We start from the raw sequence: 21,797 nt of genomic DNA on the forward strand, positions 1-21,797 counted from the left end.
GATTGTTAAATTTCAAGAGCATTAAAAATAATTTAAACATCTATCCTAATGCTAACAACCTCGACATACTTTTACACAACAGAATTGATTGCCTAAAATGTGGCAAAAGTAATCCAAGAGAGCACTGGGGAAGCCATTTCCAGGCTACTTGTCTATGAGATGTTTTGCTCAAGTGAATACCTAATTTCATATACTTTTGACCTGAAAAGTCAAGAAGCCAACTTTCACCGTGGAGGGTGGCTTTTCTACATCTTTACTGAGCCCTGAATTTTTTTTTTTTTTTTTTTACTAGAAATTGGAGTTGTAGACTTTTAGGCTTGGATCCGTAAAATATTTACTTCAAATTTTGATACCTGCAGGTTGGGAAAGCCACCTCAAGGGGATTGTAACTCTTGATTTATGACTTCATGATCTAAATAATTCCCACACTCATGTTTAATTGAATCTCAGTTTACAAAACAGGGGTTGGCAAACTGTGACTCAGGCCAAGTCTGACCCACTGCCTATTTGTGTAGAGTTTATTGGAACATATCCATGCCCGTGTGCTCAGATACTCTCAAAAGCTGCTTTTGGGGCGCCTGGGTGGCTCAGTTGGTTAAGCGACTGCCTTCGGCTCAGGTCATGATCCTGGAGTCCCAGGATGGAGTCCCGGATCAGGCTCCCTGCTCGGCGGGGAGTCTGCTTCTCCCTCTGACCCTCCTCCCTCTCATGCTCTCTGTCTCTCACTCTCTCTCTCTCAAATAAATAAATAAAATCTTTAAAAAAAAAAAAATTTAAAAAAAAAGCTGCTTTTGTATCACAACAGCAGATCTGAAGAGCTGTGACGGCCCACAAAGCCTAAAACAATTTGCTACCTGGCCCTTTGCAGACAAAGTTTGCGGACTCCTGCTCTCAAACACGGGTCCAAAAACTTGGTTTTTAATCACTCAACCTTGAAAGCCTTCGTTCGGCATCTAATTTTTCACCTTTAATTATAGAATGTAAGTATGATTTAAATAAATCACTTAAACAGAGTAAAACTAAGTACTTTTTTAAAAAAACCCATTTCCTCCTCTTCAGTGGAATCCTGCTTTACTCTTCCAGAGCTCCACATACTACAGACTTTTCTTTGAGTTCGCTCCTGTAGACCACAGCAGGATTTCAGGGCCAGTTACCGGAAGTCATATAAAACCCTTTTCTCTACATGCTCCTGTAAATAAATGCTTCCTCTAACCCTACAGCTTATCTTTGTCTTTCAGTGTCCAAGCCCTCCTTTCATACTGTACTTTCCTAATACTTTTTTAAAAATCTGAAGGTATATACATCTTAAGGGAAGAATATGCAGTGGGGTTCTGGGAGCCGGGACTGGACACCTTGATGGGACGGACCTGACCTGGGGGCTGCCAACCATGGAACCAAGATCTGAACCAGCTTATGGACAGTAGCGTTGAAAACCACTACTCTAATATGATCAGGTAGATTCCACAGTTGGACAATGGATTGCCTGAGTTTGCTGCCCCTTCTCGCCAGGAGGAGGTCCTGCAGCCAGTTTTGGTGTCTTTGTAAGCTCTTCTTATGGCGCACTGTGCTTCCCCAGGCCAGGCCGGGGTGGGGGGGAGGCTAGGAGAGGAGGGTGGACTTCAGTAGGCTCGATGAGACGGACCAGTGAAAGTCCGATGGATTTTTTTGCAGAGACACCTCTGCCATGAGAAGTCCTAGACTTAAGACACTCCCCTCACCTTGACGCTGTCTGTTGGAGTGCCCCATCTGACCTTTCATCTGGACCTGAGTGCCAGTTGTCAGCCTTCTGTGTCACCTTGTGACCCATGTACCGAGGGGACAATATTCTGGAGTCCTTCTCGGAGACCCATGACTCACCCTGTTACTGCCTGGCCATTCAAGGATCCGGGAAATCACAGGATGCCTGATGGGTGTAAACCAGAAACTATGAGTTTGTCTTCTCAGGCACAAGCAACAGAAACTGACTCTGACCAACTTAAGCAAGAAAGGGGCATTTATTTGAAAAACACCAGTAGCTCAGCGAGTGAAGAGTTGAACAAGCAGGCTTTGGGGAAGATAGCAAGAGCGACTCCAGGGCCAGGAATCCAGGGACTTTCTCTTTCAGGGTAGTACTGTCAGGGGACTCCACCCACCTTCTCTTCTTCGTGCCGCATCACTCAAAAGTCAGATTCCAAAGGGACAAGATCTGAGCGGCCCGGCCTGAGTTACAAGTCCATCCCCGCAGGCAGCCCACTGGGACCGGGGGGAGAGGCAGGGTCCTGGCAGCTCTCTGGGAGGCACACCAAAGGGGAAAGGGCAGTTTCTCTGAACGAAAGGGAAGAAAGCCAGGAGGAAGGCGCAGGAAGGAGGTCGCTGCTCCCCACTGTTTCCATGAAAGAGAGAGTCCTGTGTGGCAGAGCCCTGCAAGTTTTCCCACGCAAATTCTGTGCTGTTGTGAGTGAACAAGCCACACGGTCAGGAAGAAGTTCAACAGTGGAGTGTGTCTGCTTCATATGCTCCCCTGGCTACCCCAGGAGTGCTTTCCACCCCGACCTCCCCTACTGAGCACAAGCCTGGAAGGTGATCATCTGCTGCCCACCCCCCAACAGGGGTTCAGCTTAGCTGGCAGACTGTTTTTGCACAGTTAAGGTATGTTTTCTGGACTGATCACAGACCCAAGAGGGAGAGCCACACCTGTGAGGCTGTGGGTTGCTGGGCAGCATCCTGGGGACCTGGAGCCTCTCGGAGGCAGGGGTTAGGAGTGCCTCACCAGGCTGTGTTCTGGGGAGATGCCCACAGGACGCTAAATGGCTGGGGCGGATCCAGGGCCGTCAGCAGCATGAAGAAAGCAGGTGGTATGGCCTGTTCGAGGCCAGATTACTTGCGGATTCACAGGAGAATACTTGAAACAGAGGGGGCATCGAGGGTGAACTTAAAGCCCCCTGTGCCAGACTTGGAATTTCTTAAAGAACTGACCCCCTCCCTGGAGAGGGAATGGGCAGTTCCCAAAGCACCTGCTGGGGGGCTGCCTCTAGAGTGGAGAGGTTTTTACGAGCACCCCAGCCTGGGCTGGCACTTGGCGGCTGTCACGTCCAGCAGGCAGGGGCATCTCTACCTGAGGCACCCCAGTGCTCTTCAAATGGTCAGGGGGCTCAGTGCAGAAACTGGGCTTAGGGGAGGTGTCTGAGCCCACAGCTAAGCCCACAGTGAACAAGGCGTAGCTCTAAGATAGCTCTTTAGGATTGAGAGCCTTGTAAGTGTTCTTTTTGGCTGTCTTCTAGGATTTATTGACATTTCATGGGAGACTTGACCCATAAACCCAGAACTCTCAGCCGAAAGTGTGAAAGTGAGGTGTGCTTGAGAAGGTCTCAGGAGACCCGGGGGAGCCGAGGCAGGAGCCATGAAGGTCCAACAAGATTCTAGACCCAGCTGACCCCACACCCCTGCCATGCCAGGCAGCTGAGGCCCAGGGATGGAACAAGGACTGAGGAAGAAGCAGATGTGGCTGGAGATCAGGGACAGGATGCAGTGTACATGTTCTGCGGCAAAGTCTACAGGGAAAGCATCCCCATTTACGTGAGACGCTCAGAGGCTAATCCAAATTCCAGAAAAGTTCTGTTGGGCCCCTAGTTGGGGAGAACTCAGTGCTCCGATCAGGGGGCGGGCACAGTACCAGGAGGAGGGAGGAGAGATCTTTGCCCACTGTCCAGTCTCGGCTAGCTCTCTCTGATGATCCTGGGGAGTGACTCTGTGAGGCACAGTTTCTGTGGGGGGAGAGCCCGGTGTCCCCCTTCTTTGTGGGGACACAGAAACTTATTAGGAAGACACCGTGGAAGAATAATGTTTTGGAAATAATAGTAGTACTAAGTTCCTCTGGCAAAAATAATCACCATTTATGGAGGGAGGGATTTCAGCAGGCAGGTAGCTGAGGGAGTCACTGGTGAGGGGAGATGGAAAAGCAAGAGCACTGGGGGGTCTCCAAGAGGTGGCTGTGCCCCACTTCCCCGGGGAGAGACCAGCAAGAGGCCAACAAGAACCCCCAGAGGAGGACCATCGGTATGGCGCCCTGCTCCTTGGACCACAGATGGCACCCCCAGGACACTGAAGCAGAGAATCAGAGGTGGTCAAGCCAGCCCATGGGTCTGAAAGACAAGTTCTTCTTAGTGGGACACACACGAACTGACGAAGGTGGGCTAGACCTACAATGGACACCTCTGAGCACAGGTGACTCGGGGCCAGATGGGGCCCTCCCCTAAGCCTTGGCACCACCCAAGTTGCTCCCAAATTTAGCCACAAACTCCAGAAAAGGGGGAGAGCCCCCACCAGAAGGTTGAATGTCCACCAGCCCAGTAGAATGGGGGTTCAAAATAAAAATTAACGTGTTTCCTTTTGGCCCACCTGCATTTTGGGATTGAATTTCACACTTGTTATGAACATCTTAAGGGGGAAGGAGGGCTGAGCGTCTGAGTCACCAGAAAATGTCTCCAGGGGTAGCAGCTGTGGTTGTTGGGCCACGGACGAAGCAGAGTCAGCATCTGTCCACTCACCACCCCCATCAGACGCTCAGATTGGGGCCCAGTCACCAAGGAGGGTGGCCATGATTGGCCCATCACTGCACCATCCCCGATGTTGTACTTACCCAGGTGCGTCTGGCACTGGGCTCCCTCGAAGCTCCTCTGCCCTCCAGGGCTTGACTGCTGCAGAGCTGGTGGGAGCCCAGGTCTGACAACACTCCCCAGTTCCTACATGTCCTCCCCACGCTAATGTAAGCACTGGCTCCTCTTTATGAACCAGTTGCAGCTGGGTGGTGTGGGAGCCCAGAACCGGACACCTTCTAACATGTGTGCTATAGACTGGTCTCCCCAAGATTCATGTTAAATCCTACTGCCCAATGCCATAGTGTTTGGAGAAGGGGACTCTGGGAGGTGATTAGGTCATAAGTGTGGAGCCCTCACATATGGAATTAATGCCCTTATAAAAGAGACCCCAGAGACCGTTCTTGACCCATCTGCCATGTGAGGACACAGAGAAGGTGGCTGTCTACAAACCAGGAAGCAGACACTGAATCTGCTGACACCTTGATCTTGGACGTCCCAGCTCCCAGAGCCTTGAAAAATAAATGTTTGTTGTTAAAGCCACCCAGCCTATGGTATTTTTATTATAATAGCCCAAACAGATTAAGACAATTTGGCATGTGTGGAATTACCCTGTGCTCAGCTTTATAAGAAGAGAATAGTGCTTTTGGACTCTGGCCTTTTCGTTGCTCAATCCATTTTAATAGGAGTTTGACCTCAAGACTTCTTGCACACAGTATTCATCTTCCCTTCGATCACTTCCAAGGGGGCTCAGTAGCAGGTGGAGCTTGGGCTACATCTTAAAGATGCTTCTCCCGAGAGGCGCACAAGGTGGCCATCATGGGTAGTTTCTGGCCAAGACCTACATGTCCTCAGTCCTCCACTGAATGACCGCCTGGCAAAATGTTCAAAGGCTGACTTCGGGGCCCATTAGTGTAAACATCACTTTGCCTGTTTTTTGCCCCCATCTTCTTGCAGAGAAATTTTCTTTCTGGGAAGTAGAACTCAAGATTATGAAAGCAGCAAAGAATTATAGAAAAAAAAAAAAAAAAGAAGGCCCAGAGAAGGAGGAAAACTGCTTGATCCACGTTCCTCATCTCAGTGAATGACATCATCAAACACCCAAACCAGAGCTTGGTCCACCATATGCAATTCTTCCCAAGTTCTGCCAAATCCACCTCCTAAAGATGTCTCATCTGTGTCCCATTCTTTCTAATGCTAGCAAATATATTAACTTCATCTCAGCCAACTTCATTGTTCTTTCAATTCTACGTCAGCATCCCTATGATTTTATGCACAGCAGTCTGGATAAACTTAAAAACATAGATCTAGTCATGCCATTCCCCTCTTTAAAACTCTTCCTGCATCCTGTGCCCTGAGGATACAGTAAAACTAACCCTTAGCATGGTCTATGATGTCCTTCATGACTTGGCTCCTTTGAGCGCCATTGCTCACCATCCCCCATCACACGGTGTCCGGCACACACACACTAGGTCCTCTGTTAACTAGAGTTGGGTTAAATCAAATGATCCAAGATTATTCAGTCTGTCTCAGTCTCTAACTTGTGACTCTGAACTCTTGGGCCAGCTCTTTGTCCAGAAAGAGGTAGACTGATGTCATTGCCTCCCCCTTCACTGCCCAAGGTTCTGGCTACAAAATAACAGGGAATGTCTGAAAGACCAGGTTGCCCAGGATGGACAACGTGGGGCTGACCATTTGCTGGGCAGACCCTCAAGGCAAGAGATGCTGCAGTCATTGCCACGAGGGCGAGGGTGGGCACCCTGCTGGTTTTTCTCAATCTCCATTTCAGAGAGTGACACAGCCCCTCAGGGAGGGGCAGAGCTTAACTAAGATCTTTGGCCTCTATGCTGGTTTTAAAATGTACCTGGGGGAAAAAAAAAGGATCATTATGAAATTTCCTGCTCAGCACTAGTGAGGAAATCTGTCTGATAAAAACCCTGCCGTTTCCTCTCTCCCCCCACCATGCCCAAAGATGACCTGGCCTGCAATAATCCTTTCTTTTCTTTTGCTAATAACTTCCTTGCCCCACCTCCTTCCTTTAAAAACCTCCCATTGTGGGGCGCCTGGGTGGCTCAGTTGTTAAGCGTCTGCCTTCGGCTCAGGTCATGATCCCAGGGTCCTGGGATCGAGCCCCACATCGGGCTCCCTGCTCCGCGGGAAGCCTGCTTCTCCCTCTCCCACTCCCCCTGCTTGTGTTCCTACTCTCGCTATCTCTCTCTCTGTCAAATAAATAAATAAAATCTTTAAAAAAAAAAACAAACCTCCCATTGCGTTCAACTGCAGCTTAATCCGTGAATCCCTTATTAAAGCCAATTAGATCTTCAAAAAAGGAAAAAAAAGGTACCTGGGATTTTGCTTTCAGGTATGAGAAGCACCACTGTCAAGAGACAGAAGGAGGTGGGGGAAAGCATGAGCAACAGCCTGTATGGTGTGTTTTTGCAAGGAGGAGTGAGTGAAGCGGCATAAATAGCTAGCAGGCTTAGGATTGGCTAGTTTGCCTAGTTCTGGCGATCTCTGGGACTTCGGTGCTGTCTCTCGTTGGCCGGTGTCCCACCCTGGAATGAGTAGGGCAGGAGGTGGTGGTTTGGCCAGTAAAGGCAGTAAAGGTGCTGGTTGAGGGTTTAGGCTCTGGATTGGTTGGTTGGCATATGAAAGGCACACTCACATGGGCATTGTCTGCTCTTGCTAAGAACTAGCTAGCCCTGGGGCCATCTTTCCTCGCTCAGTGAGCCCCAAATGCCAGAACTGCCAGGAATATGGAAAGTCTAGTTAATGCAGCGCTAGATGGAGAGCTTCTCATGAGCACACTGCTCACCAGAGCAGCTCCCTAGTGGTCTTACCTTTGCCATCACCCATGTTGTAATAACCCGAAGGGTCTCTTCATCCATAAAAGGGGGTCCATAAAAGGGCAAAGGAACTGGGAGAGAGAAGGGAGAGTGTTCAATGAAACTTTCCTTGCCATTCTTATTGAAGAGGCTTCACAGCAGGATGAAAAAATCAACCAAGTCAGAGCTGAGAAAGGAGGGAGAGGAGGTGCCAGAGATCTCAGAGGACGGGGGTGCCAAATAGCTTAGAGCTCAGTGGGGTCATGCGGCCTTGGGTCACCTGCTTCTCAGACTCTTGGCTTTTGGTCTCTGCAGCAACTGGCCAGTCCCAAGCATCAGTCCTCACGGATGTCTCCCAGATCCACTCTGGCTTGAATCAAGGTGTACAGAGGCCTGGGAAAGGGGGTAGGATAATAGTGGCAACACCAAAGCAGCCGCAGGGGTCAGGCTTAGTCTCACTCGGGCTTATGGAAAGGAAAGATATCAAGGGATTGGGTAAGTAGCTCTGAAGACTACAGACAGGAGACGGAGGGGTGGGAGGGAGGAGCGCTGGTCAGGGCAACTGGAGGTGAGGTGGAGGGGGAGGTTCTCACGACTGAACTCCGAGCTCTAGCTGGTCTGATATCTTCCGGAAGTTTCTCTGCAGGAAACTTGCACACGCCTGCATAAGTTACATGCCCTCCTCCTGATAGTGCCTCTGTTTTGTTTTCTTTCCCGGAGCATGAAAATGCAAGGGGCTGGGTCTCTACGCGCCTTGTGTCTGATGTCCTGGGGGAGACCCAGGGCCACTCTAATTGCTGCACTAGAACCAGCTGCTGAGAACATGTTTTCTGAGCAAGTCTGCTCATTGGAGCCCACGCTAAAGAATTTTGGGGGTAAGCTCCGAGCTCCTACGTTGGGTTCCAAGAGCCTCGGGCCACCAGGCCAAGCACGCGTCTTCCAAGACAGTCTGATAGAAGTGACTTCACTGCTGGGACAGCCTCACTGACCGGAGGGTCTCCCGCGGGTGCTGTGGGCATCTGTTTGGAGGGTCGGGGTGGGGGCAGAAGGATCAACATGAAATGGCGGACCAGGGCGGGTAGACATCAACAGGCATCCTCTTAAGTTCTAGGGGTTTTTCGCAGTCATGTTAAATTGTAGGTGGAAATGATGTGCTGTATAAATGGAAATGTGGGCTTACAAGGCTTAGGAATTAGAAGTAATTGTCTGGGCATGAAATGGTCAAGTCACAAGCAGAGGCATGGGAATAAGGCAGGACACAGGCCGCGTGAAGTCCCAGGCCCATTAGCTCCTGACCTAAAGTCAGTTGTTTTTTTTATTTTTTGGTCTTTTCCTAAAGATTTTATTTTTTTTTATTAAAAGATTTTATTTATTTATTTGACAGAGAGAGACACAGTGAGAGAGGGAACACAAGCAGGGGGGAGGGGGAGGGAGAAGCAGGCTTCCCGCTGAGCAGGGAGCCCGATGCGGGGCTCGATCCCAGGACCCTGGGACCATGACCTGAGCCAAAGGCAGACCCTTAACGACTGAACCACCCAGGCGCCCCGAAAGATTTTATTTTTAAGTCATCTTTACACCCAACGTGGGGCTCGAACCCATAACCTGGAGATCAAGAGTCACATGCTCTATGGAGTGAGCCAGCTGAGTGCCCCCAGAGCTAGTTATTTTAATGCAACAAACCTCCTACTCCTAAATGTTGAAAGACGACTAGCCTGGCACTGAGAACTGTCACTAAGCCTCCAATAATTAGCTTAAAACATGTTCCCACTCTGGGAACCCAGATAGGGCACTTAACACATTAGAGAATAAAAGAGGTGACGGGAGGGCGCCTGGGTGGCTCAGTTGGTTGAGCAACTGCCTTCGGCTCAGGTCATGATCCCAGGGTCCAGGGATCGAGTCCCGCATCGGGCTCCCCCTGCTCTGCGGGGAGCCTGCTTCTCCCTCTGCCTCTGCCTGCCACTCCCCCTGCTTGTGCTCTCTCTCTCTGTCAAATAAATAAATAGAATCTTTAAAAAAAAAGAGGTGACAGGAATTTGACTAAAAATGATTCCCAGAGGGGACAGAGAAAGATGTCCTGTGGGGAGGAGGGCTGCATTTATAAATGCTTGGGTCTCTTGCAGCCAGGGAGGGCTTCCTGAAGGAGGTGGGCGGGAAAGAAGAGGAGGGACTCTGGGAAGTGGAAGAACTGGAGGCATGGTGGTGCCGAGGACTCAGGAGGTTAAAGGCCCACTCTCCCCACTGGCTCACCCCTCTGGGTCCCCATGGAAGTGGCTCACATTACAATTCAAGGGGTGATTCTGGGGAGGGTGAAACCATGTCGTAGTCCAGTGGATGGTACTTCTGTTGATTTTATATTCAATGACACACTTTCTTCCACTATGATTTCCCGGCACAGAGGTGAGAGGGTTGCTTCAGGCAACTGCAGGCCTGACCAACAGAAGATGACACAGATCTGTATTCCAAGTTGGGGACAGTGGGGACTACCGAGTGACTTTACTGAGATCATTTGGGATGCTCCGTGATAGAATCCCTGCTGGGGCTTTCTGCCCAGAAATGTTTCCTGGAGTCCTGGAGTGGGGGTTCTTTTTGACCTTCAGAACCAGTTTCTTCCCCTCACATTTTTGCTAGCACCTTGTTGCTAGCATCTTGCCCCCACATTCTGCCTTTTTCTTGCCATCAGAAGACTGAGAAGTCTACTGCCCTTCCCTTGGTTCATCTTTTTTTTTTTTTTTTAAGATTTTATTTATTCATTTGACAGAGAGAGAGACAGTGAGAGAGGCAACACAAGCAAGGGGAGTGGGAAAGGGAGAAGCAGGCTCCCCGCTGAGCAGGGAGCCCAATGTGGGACTCGATCCCAGGACCCTGGGATCATGACCTGAGCCGAAGGCAGACGCTTAACGACTGAGCCACCCAGGCGCCCTCCCTTGGTTCATTTTAAACTGAACAACGACCGGCATACACCTACAAGGACCAGATTCAAAATGAAACATCATACCACTTCGACTGGCTAAATCCAAAGTACAAGGCATGACACAAACGGGCTGTGATACTGGGTACCAACATGGACACCCCACACAGCTCCCCACTGAAGGTGCCTCTCACCTGAGAGCATCTGCACTAGCGAGAAGGGAATTTTTTTTTTTTTTAAGATTTTATTTATTTATTTGGGAGAGAGAGTGGGTGAAAGAGAGAAAGTGCACAAGCCAGGGGGAGAGGCAGAGGGAGAAGCAGACTCCCCACTGAGCAGGGAGTTCAGTGCAGGGCTCGATCCCAGGATCCCAAGATTATGACCTGAGCCGAAGGCAGACGCTTAACCAACTGAGCTACCCAGGCGCCCTGAGAAGTGAATTTTTCTGAATGTCTGACATGAAGCCTACCCCAGGGAGCTGTCTCTCGGTCTGAAACTGAGCTTGGCCCCACCAGCAAACACGGGCTGGGCTCATCTAGAGCAGTGTTGATCTGAATGGGAAATGGGCCAGCTCCCTCATCCTGACTGGCAGGTTTCTTTTTCTTTTCTTTTTTTTTTTTTAAAGATTTTATTTATTTATTTGACAGAGAGATAGACAGAAGAACACAAGCAGAGAGAGTGGCAGAGGGAGAGGGAGAAGCAGGCTCTGCACTGAGCAGGGAACCCGATGCAGGACTCGATCCCAGGACCCTGAGATCATGACCTGAGCCAAAGGCAGACGCTTAACCATCAGAGCCACCCAGGCGCCCATGACTGGCAGGTTTCTTAATTAACTTACAGATACTGTCCCTGCTTCGGAGTGCCGTCTTACTGTCACTATTTTTAGCTGCTTGTGCTAGGAATCCGCCTGCATCTCAGCCTGTCTGTCCTCATGCGTGACCTGAATGTGGGCACCACTGTCCATGTGGGGCATCGGGAGAATCTCAACTCACTTCCTGAGGGCTCTTTGGCCCCATCTCCTCTTCCCACCTCCTCCAGCCCAGAGTTTCTAGATCAGCTCCTGGCCTTAAAGGAAGCCATCAACCAATGCCAGGGCCCTAAGAAGCCAGCCTAGGAGAAGGGCTGAGTAGATGAGGCCAAGGAAGCCAGAAACCAGGTAAGCCGTGAGGCCTTGGAGCTCAGCAGGCAAGGGGACTGAGAGTCATAAAAAGCAAGTCCCAGGAAGGACCGGGAGTTTTGCACTATTCCCCAGTCGTACACAGCACCCTGGCGCCGGCCAATCATCTGGCAAATGGGTGCCACGGTCACCATGGTAACTGAGTGGGACTGTATCAGAACAGGGAAGAATTTTCAAAAGCACTTAATCCAAGCCCTCATTTCAAAGATGAGCAAACCGATCCAGAATGGTGTCACAGAGGCGGCTAGAGGCCAACAGAACCAGGATCCAGGCTTTCTCACACCCAGCGGATCACATGTCAACAATGTATATCATGACCGCTGGATACATGAGTGTAAGTCTTGTTTGACAGTCAAGAAAATCGTCCTAGTCTACAAGTCTACAAAGCGAGCGAATCAGCACGTTGCTGGAGAGATTGTCCGAAGACACTGGTTCTCTAGAGATTCACCAGAAGACCCCATCTCCCACCGCAATCCAAGCCATCTTTGCAGTATCATTTGTAATTACAAAAGCTTTTGACTTGGTGTTTTTCTATCTTCAGTTTAAGACCCTCACAGGTAGATGGAGAAGAGGCATTGAGGGTGTCCCAGAGACAGGAGTCACTGAAGACAGTGACAACCCGCGGTAAACAGGTAAGATTGGGCTTTAATTGAAATCCCAAGCGCAAACACACAAAGAGATTAAGAATGAGGATTAATAATAAAGCTTCAAGTGCTCTTTGCAAAGGAGATGAAGAATCTCATCTTTGAAAAAAAACCCAAAACATTAGTGCCACCTGGGTGGCTCAGTCGGTTAACTGTGTGACTCTTGATTTTGGCTCAGGTCATGATCTCAGGGTCATGAGGTGGAGCCCCACGTCAGGCTCTGCACTGGGTGTGGAGCCTGCTTGAGATTCCCTCTCTCCCTGCCCCTCCCCGAGCCCCTCCAAAAATAAATAAATCTTAAAAAAAACCCAGCTCCACCGACTATTTCCACTTCCTCACTTCCCATTCACTTCTTCACCCACTAGGATCACACCGCTACCTTCTCTCCAGAGAAGGTCCCTCTGACCTCCCAGTTTCCAAATCTACCAACTGCTTTGTCTTCATTCCAACTGGGATTGACCATGACACTCTTTTCTCTCTTAGCTTCCACGAAACAGGGTTTGTTATTGTTGTTCTCTGGTTCTTTTCTGTTTCCTCTCAGTCTCACTAGCTGATGTTCTTCAAGATCCCATTTATGGCTCTTTATTCCCCCTCACTCCTTCCTGAATGATTTCGGTTCCATACTAATACCCACACACCCGCAACCCCCTACATGGTTATCTCCAGCTCTGTCTTCCTGCTTTGAGCTCCACTGTAGTATGTGTGTGTGTATGTGCACTTACATATACTTTTTCACGATACAGCAGAACCCACTCAAATCCAGCTCGTCATTCTCTTCCCCCAGAACCAGCATGTACACAGTCGTCCCGAAGACCTCAGCCGTCTCTGTCTCCTTCTCTTACTTGACCTCTTCCTCCAGACATAAGTCCTGCCAATTATCTATCAGCAATGTCTCTTAAATTAAAATTATGCTTATTGAGGGGGAAAAAAAGAAAAAGAATGACTTTTTTCCTCTTTATCCTGATTATCTCAATTCGGACTCATGCACACTTTCTTAGAGGACGACCGCAGTAGCTTTGTTTTTTTACTGTGGTAAAATACACATAACATGAAATTTACTGTTTGAACCCTTTTTGAGGGTACAGTTCAGTGGTGTTAAACATGCATTGTTGTGCTATCCATCTCAAAGCTTTTCCGTCATCCCAAACTCCTAAACTGAAGCTCTGGACTCATTAAATAGAAACTCCTAATTTGCTCTTCTCTCACTATTGTTTCTTTCTCCATGGATTTGACTATTTTAGGTACCTCATATAATTGGAATCCTATAGTAGTTGTCCTTCTGTGTCTGGCTTAGTCTCAGTAGCTTTTTTTAAATTTTTTAAAAAGATTTTATTTATTTATTTGAGAGAGAGAATGAGAGAGAGAGCACATGAGAGGGGGGAGGGTCAGAGAGAGAAGCAGACTCCCTGCCGAGCAGGGAGCCCGATGCGGGACTCGATCCAGGGACTCCAGGATCATGACCTGAGCCGAAGGCAGTCGCTTAACCAACTGAGCCACCCAGGCGCCCTCTCAGTAGCTTTTTAACAGGCTTCCTTATCTCTAGTTTTTCTTCTCATCCAACCCATGTGTGGAGTAAAATCTACATATCTTTGTTTTGTTTTAAGATTGTATTTATTTGACAGAGAGCCAGATAGCAAGAGCAGGAACATAAGCAGGGGGAGTGAGAGAGGGAGAAGCAGGCTTCCTGCCAAGCAGGGAGCCCGATGAGGGACTCGACCCCAGGACCCTGGGATCATGACCTGAGCCGAAGGCAGACGCTTAACGACTGAGCCACCCAGGCGCCCAAAATCTACACATCTTTGTAAGATATGATGTCTTTGTAAGATATGAAAAGACCTGCTCTTCCATGTTGACTATAAGGAAAATCGTACACTCCTTAACTTGGTGGTCAAGGCCTTTTGAAATCTGGCCACAACTTACCTCTCCAGCTTCACCTCTGGCTCTTCCTCCAACAGTCCCCCAATCACACCACACTACCTGGTAAGCCCTTCATGCCTTCCTCACTGTCCTGCACCTGCCACCTCCCTGCTTGGAATCCCATGTCCTCTCCTTCCTCTGTGCCCTCTCCCAAATCCCTAGGCTTCACTTAGCAAAATCTACTCATCCTTTGAAGCCCAGCTTCCATTTTCCTTCCCTTGTGAAGTTGGCCCTGATCCTCCATTACTGAACTAAACCTTCCCTCCACCGTGTTACCACATCACTTTGCATATCTAGGATTTATGTACGTTTCATTTTGTCTTATATTTTTCAATCAAAAGCTATAAGAGATATTGATGTCAGTCTCTCCTTCCAGTATGTAATTTCCTTGGTGGTCAGGAACATGTCTTTTCATCCTTGGTATTCTCACTGGTGGGTACTCAATGAATGTTTGTTCAAGGAACAAATAAACAAAATATTTATCCATCTATACTGTGCTAAAATGATAGATAAGGACACATTAGGTGGTCCCTATGAGACCTCTGCGATACAGGATTCCCAAATACACTTTAGATACCCTGCCACATGCCATGTGGGAGCATCTTCTCCAGAAATGAGAAGCTGGGATAACAGTTGTTATCACAACATCTGGTTACCATTAGTAGCTCTTTAAGTGTCAAACATAATAGGGGCAATTACTCAAAGTTGTCATCTTGATAGCCTGAAGCAATCAGACCCAAAGCTCCCCCCAGGAGGCTTGGTAGCAGAACTCAAGCCTGGAAGTCACTCGAACTGCAGGTCTTCCTGATGGGAAACTGTGGGTGCCATTCCCAGGGGGAGTGACGTCCAGAGTGCAGAGTGGCCTGTGGGGGCTGCCCAGGGGCTCCTTGACTGACACTAGAGACGTCCAGACGGCTAACAGCCACCAGCCTGACAGGGACAGCAGGATTTCGTGAGAAGAGAGCATTTTGCAGCAATCAGACATTCTTTGCGTGTGTAGGGCACTTCAGCTTCAAAGCACGCATTTACAATATTTCATTTAGCCTCACAGCCACCTGCGTATGATGATCTCGATGCATCGATGAAGAAACAGGCCAGCCTGGATGCTGTGGTCTTCCCAAGGCCATGGAGGAAGCAGGAACACCTCTGCTGCTTCGTATCTGGGCCTCTCAGTGAGAGCCTGGGCATCTTGAGGTTATTTAAGGTTTTTAATATGTAGCTCACAAGTCTTTTCTCCCAGTGTGTTGTTGAGCTGATTTTGTTTATGGTGTTTTGTTTTAAAAAGTCTATAAAATTTTGGTTTGGTAAACTGATCAATATTTTGCCTTTGAGGTCTTGTATTTTGAGTTTTGCTTACAAATGTTTTCCTTATCCCAGGATTATAAACATGTTCTTCTGCATTTTTGATATGACTGTATATTCACTGCTGGACTGTTTGCCTAATGATGATCTCTGTCACCCAAATATGAGCTCTAAGAAAGAGTCATGTCTGTTTTGTTGTCAGTTGTATCCCTACAGCATGTCACAGCCTAGTCCTTCTGTGTTCAATACATGTTTAGAGTTTAAAAAAAAAAAAAGAGGGGCACCTGGGTGGTTCAGTCGGTTAAGCATCGAACTCTTGGTTTCAGCTCAAGTCATGATCTCAGGGCCAGTGAGATGGAGCCTCGTGTCAGGCTACATTCAGATTCGCTCTCTCTGTCTACCTCTGCCCCTACCCCGCTCGTGCTCACTCTCTCCAATAAATAAATTAAATCTTAAAAAAAAAAAGAATGATGTGGGTATTATTTACAAGAGAATACAGATAACCCTGAAAGAAAGTCCATATAGGAAATTTGGGTATTGTGAATTTTATAAAAGAATTCTGTGTACATTCTGTTAAGTTTTACCCACCATTTTGAATTCCAGCTATTGCCAACTTCTGCAGTAATCCCCAGAGAAGAGTTTTGGAAGAAAGGTTAGGGATTGGGTGCCTGGGTGGCTCAGTCATTAAGCGTCTGCCTTCGGCTCAGGTCATGATCCCAGGGTCCTGGGATCGAGTCCCGCATCGGGCTCCCTGCTCGGCGGGAAGCCTGCTTCTCCCTCTCCCACTCCCCCTGCTTGTGTTCCTGCTCTCGCTATCTCTCTGTCAAATAAATAAATAAAATCTTTAAAAAAAAAAGAAAGGTTAGGGATTGTGGAAAGCTCCAACTCCTTGGTTGGTGAGCCATTCCTTCACACGGCTCCCCACTTACAGGCTGTTGAGTTTGTGTGCACTGCTTCTTGGGCCCCGATCCCTGTCCTGGGAGACTGAAGTATGTTCTAAGAACATCCCCTACTGTTGGCCTCCTATAGGCCCAAACCTCGTGGCGAGCACTTTGATACCCTCTCCCCTCCCAATGTCCCAACCTCAGATTTTCTGCCATGTCTATGTAAGGACCTATGTAAGGTCCTTGCCTTTCTTTTACTCTAAGACTGATAAGCATTTCTGGGCAACATGAAATTATTCTGAACGGGTCCATTTCAGATATTTGCCAACCTCAACTGGGCCCTTGCTACTTGTTACCATTCTTTTTATCTCTACTTTTCCCTTCCTGTACATGCCCCCCAAGTGGTAGTTTTGCATCAGTACGTTCTCCAACTCCAAATCCCCATTCTACACATGGCTTCCTCATTATACTGAGCTGATGGAATCCCTTAACATTTCACGTCTTTACCTCAAAACCCTCTCCCTTATGTGCTACCATCTTGGACGGAAAAGTATCCCTCTTACTAAGAGTAAACCTCCACCTGCACTCTGATTCTGTTCAGTTGTTTTCTTGTTCAAATTTACTTTTGGGGGGGCACTTGGGTGGCTCAGTCGGTTAAACATCAGACTCTTGGTTTCGGCTCAGGTCATGATCTCAGGGCTGTGTGATCGAGCCCTTGCATCTGGCTCTGTGCTCAGCGGGGAGTCTGCTTGAGATTCTCTCCCTCTGCCCTCCCCCAAGTGTGTGTGTGTATGTGTGTGTGTGTGCATGCGTGCACACGTGCTTGCGTCCTCTCTCTCTGTGTGTCTCAAATAAATAAATCTTTTCTTAAAAATTCACTTTTTCAAATAATTTGTCTTCTCTGAATTCTAACCAGCTCGTGATTTCCCTCAGGTTGGAGGGAGCGTCCTTTCCTCTGTGTTTGCCACTCAAACTGTTGTCATTATCCCTTTATCAAACTTCTTTGCAGTTTTATTTCCAATTCTTTAATTCCTAGTCATTCTTCATTCTTCAGTCTACTGCAACTGGCTTTTAGTACCTCCACTGGATTAAAACCAATCCCTTGACGATTACTGATCTCCTGCCAATAAAATGTAATAGCACCCCAGCCTCCAAAATTTCCTTCCTTTCCTCCCTCATTTACTCAAACTGAATGTCAGGGAGTATGCTAAGCCCTGGGTATATGTAGACAAAAAGAATCATCCCTTCATCCATGAAGGGATCTCTAAGGTACTAAGGAAGGTGGGACCACCTAAGTTTGCCTAGAGTGTGAGAGAAAGCTTCAAGGAGCAGGTTGCCATGATGAGGATATGAATGGTGTGTGCATTCCAGGTTGAGAGAACAGATATGCAAGAAACCGGTGCATAGGCTCATGAAGTAGAGAATATCATTCTGTCTGTTAGGGGAGAGGGCACTGGGTGCCACACCAGCAAAACTTAAATTTCATTATGAAAGTACTGGGGGTGGGGGAGCTTTTAGAGAGTTTTGACAGGGAGGGGACACAACCCGTTCTAGAAGCTCTAAACTGCAGTTGACCGCTCATCATCAGCCCCCAACCCTGCTCCTCTCTCGTCTGTCGTTCTCACAGTTCTGATTCCTTCCATCGGGATCCCAGGTTAGGTCCTGCTGCTGAGAGGCACGGAGGTAACATGTGAAAGGTCGATGAGAAGTAGCTGCATTTCGAGAGGGGCCGCAAATAGGCGGCCACTGGCAAATGTGGGGTTTGGGTAGCTGCTTCACAGAGACCTCCTGAGAATCACCAAGGGGGTGCTGCCAGCAGCTGAGAGCTCTCCGGGGAAGGCTTTTCGGATTCCTGCCCTTCCAGACGTCCGGAAAGCCAGCAGAGCCCCTCCTGACTTTTCCTCTCCCAGCCTTTCCAGCGGCTATGGCACCCCTGGCTTCCTGACGGAACCCTGAGGCTGAATGCCACTTGGACACGGTCCGGCACTGACAACGCACACTCAGTTTTCCTTCGTGGCAGACCACTCATCTCTCTTTTCCCCAGTCTATTGGTCTCACTCTCTCCCTGTGAAGATGACTCCAAAACTGTATTTCTACCTCTGGCCTCTCTCCGAACTCTCACCCAAATTTCCAACTATTTCCTGGACACCTCCCCCTGGATGACCTGCCAAAACCTCAAACTCAACAAATCCATACGCTTACAATCATCTTCCTTCTAAACGAGTTCTTTTCGTGAGTCCACATTTCCTTTAAGCCCAATACAATGATTTATTGCAGTTATCTGGCTCAAAATCATAGCCATACTCTTATTTCATCCAGGTAAATATTTATATTTATATTAAATATAATTTTACCATGTGCCGGTCCCTTGGTTAAGAGCTGGGACTAGAAGGGTTAACAAGCAGACGAGTTCCTGCTCTCCAAGAGCTTAAAAGTCTAGCGGAGGATCTAGGAGAAACCTAAGAAAGTTCTGAAATTATTTTTCTTTTATCCTTTAACTGCATTCAATAACTTGCAAAAATTCAAGATTCTGAAATCCCTCTTGAATTCTTTCCCCTTCTTTCCATTCACAACCCCCTGATCAACCAATAACCTCTACCTGGACTATTTCTCTAGTTTATTGGCCAGACTTTTTGTTGTATCGTGGACCTTTTTAATGTTTTTTTTTTTTTTAAAGATTTCTTTATTTGAGGTAGAGAGAGAGTGTGAGAGCAAGCGTGCACATGCGTGCGGGAACAAGCAGGGGGAGAGGAGGGAGAGAAGCAGACTTCCTGCTGAGCAAGGAACCTGAGGGGCTGGATCTCATGACCAGAGCTGAAATCAAGAGTTGGATGCTTAACCGACTGAGCCACCCAGTCACCCTCTTTTTTATGTTTTGATAAAACACATATGCACATACTATATTTTGCAGGCAATTTCAGGGAGTCATCAATAGCCCCTCTGAGGCCAAACCCTAGGTTCTTTGGGTTCTTTCATTAACTCAAAGAAACCCCTCCAGGGTCTCTCCCATCTTCCCCATTTCCATCTAGGGCTGTATATTCATAAAGCATAATCCTATCATGTCTCTCCCCTGAAATAGAAATTGTCAGTGGCTCATTTCCAACAAAAGCAGTGGCCAATCCACCCTCAGGCTTTCTCTCTCTCAAGTCCCCTACACAAACGCCAGGTTTCTTCTGAACTGAGATGCAATCCCCAAACATATCCTATGCAACCCCATCCCAAAGTCTTTCTTCGCTCAGACTGTACTCCCCACCCCCAAGTCTCAGCTTATCTAAAGCTCTCAATTCTTTGAGCTACTTTGACATTTTGTACTTCTGACATTCACATTCAGTCGTGTTTTAGAGTTGACTCGCCCCACTTTTTCAGATTATGAGAATGGGGATCATCTTATCTTTGTACCGCCTGAAGAAACTGGCATTATGCCTGGCCCATGGTAGATGTTTGGAAAAAAATGTTAGACTAAATTAAATCCGATCTCTTTTTCATGTTCTGGTTTCAGTTGTGTCTCCTTCCTATGCCCTCTCCTACATAACCGTCCTTCAAATATTTGAAGACAGTTACCTGGTCTTTGTTCCTTATCTGTACAAAATCCAGAAGATACTGGCTAACTTGGTAGACTAATTTAAGGTGAACAAAATGCAATATAAGCACAAAATAGTCACGAAGTCCACGAGGGTCCTATTTCCCAACCAACCTTTGACACACACTCTATGATTTGGGACAAAGAGTATCTCTTCAAACCCTTTTCTTCCCCCACCACTTAGTAAAAATAAAGGAGAAACAGATCATTCCACCCTTATCATAGGCATTCCATAAATATAAACAAGAAATTTCACAAAGCACTTGCAGCTTTGGAACAAAAAGGGAGTATGACCAACGTCATAGATAAATGTGGTTGAGGATGGGTGACAATTAGTTCTAGCTCTGCCATTAAATCTGTGATCCGGGACAAAAACCCAACTTTGGGTTTATTCATCTATTTTTTTTGCATATTATGGAGACTGATAAAAACCGAAGAATGCACGCTACTGGAACAAAATAAAAAAAAAATCTTCTGGACTATACGTAATATGCATGGCATTTTAATAACAGCGTTTTAGTTTTGCGAATAGTAAAGGTGAAAATAAGAAAGCTGCAGATCATTATTTCTCTTGAAATGCTCTTATTTATAAGCCCCAAGGTTTTTAAATCAGCCAGCCCCCCCCCCCACACACACAAATTCTATTTGGCTGAATAATTTCTATTGCTGTTGTACACCTACCTCCTTCAACTATGAAGGGATGCTGTGGAAGGAGGTGCCGTGACTACACTTACAAACATCTGCCTGATACACCCAGTTTCCCTCAGGGATGGATCAAATGTGAAATACATTCCTTTCGATGGCCAATTCTTTCTTATCAGATGTGCCCTAAACATTTGGGCCAATGTTAAAACTCTTTCCCAATTTATTTGGGCTATCCCTAATAACATAATGATTTTACCCTTTAAAGGGATTTTTCTAATTAGATACTCATTTCTTTAAATTGATTTGTTCAAAAATAATTTTAGAAATGTATTTTTGAAGGCAGGTCTTTCTGGTAGGAAACTGCCTGAGTGTCGGAAGGCTATATCTAGACTAAATTAGCAACGTGTTAAGCACAAAGGAGTACTGCTTTTTGCAACAAAATGAGTATTTGGTTTTTTAAAGAATTCATGCTAATGACCTGAGTCATTTTTCACTTGGATAGACCACTTGGGCAGAAATAACTCCATCTGACAGGATATGTTTCACGATTATGCTTAAGGTATATAAGTTAAATTTTTAAAGTTCACATACCTTAAATATAATAAGGACCTAAATCAAATGATGTTGGTAAAAATTAGCTAGAAAACTCAAATAACGTGTGCAGTGTACGCCATGTCTTGGAGTTCAGGCAATCGTGTGGGAGAGCACGAGAGCACCAACTGCATTCTCCTCTATATTGGCCATTGCGGCATAATCCTTTTGGAGAGACATTGTTGACAGTTATTACCTATTCACAAATTACAATTCATATAAAGTTAAGGATAGGGGATTCTTGCCTCCTCTGCAGTTTCTAGAGTTGTTCTAATTCAATGTAGCCTAGAAAATGACCCACATCCATATGACTTGCAACACCCTCCCCCCACCCCAAAACTACAGTAAAACTTGCCTTTTAACATCCAGACTAATATTTTAACCATTTAAATAATCCGCTGTGTGACGAGCTTTTGGAAAGCAAACTACTGACTGTAAATCAAAAGAGCTTCCCTGGAAAAGAGGATGTTAAAAATTTCTTCAGAGAAACCACTTCAAGATAAACAAATGTGGGCAGGTACCATTCAAACCAAGGAATATACAATATGGCGGCTAGTGCTCATTGGCCAATAGCAAGAAGCTCCCCCTACCTTATTGCCTGACAAATTATGCCTCTTAACTTCTAAAATCAGAGCAAAATCTGGACTAAGATAGTAGATTAAACCTACATATTTAATTTCATTTCTCCCTTAAGATCTACTGAAATTAGAATAAAGAAAAAAACGGAGGATGTGAGAAGAGACAGCAGAA

This window comes from Mirounga leonina, unplaced genomic scaffold (genome assembly GCF_011800145.1).
Source record: "Mirounga leonina isolate KUSES-001 unplaced genomic scaffold, KU_Mleo_1.0 Mir_174, whole genome shotgun sequence".
Lineage (NCBI taxonomy): Eukaryota > Metazoa > Chordata > Mammalia > Carnivora > Phocidae > Mirounga > Mirounga leonina.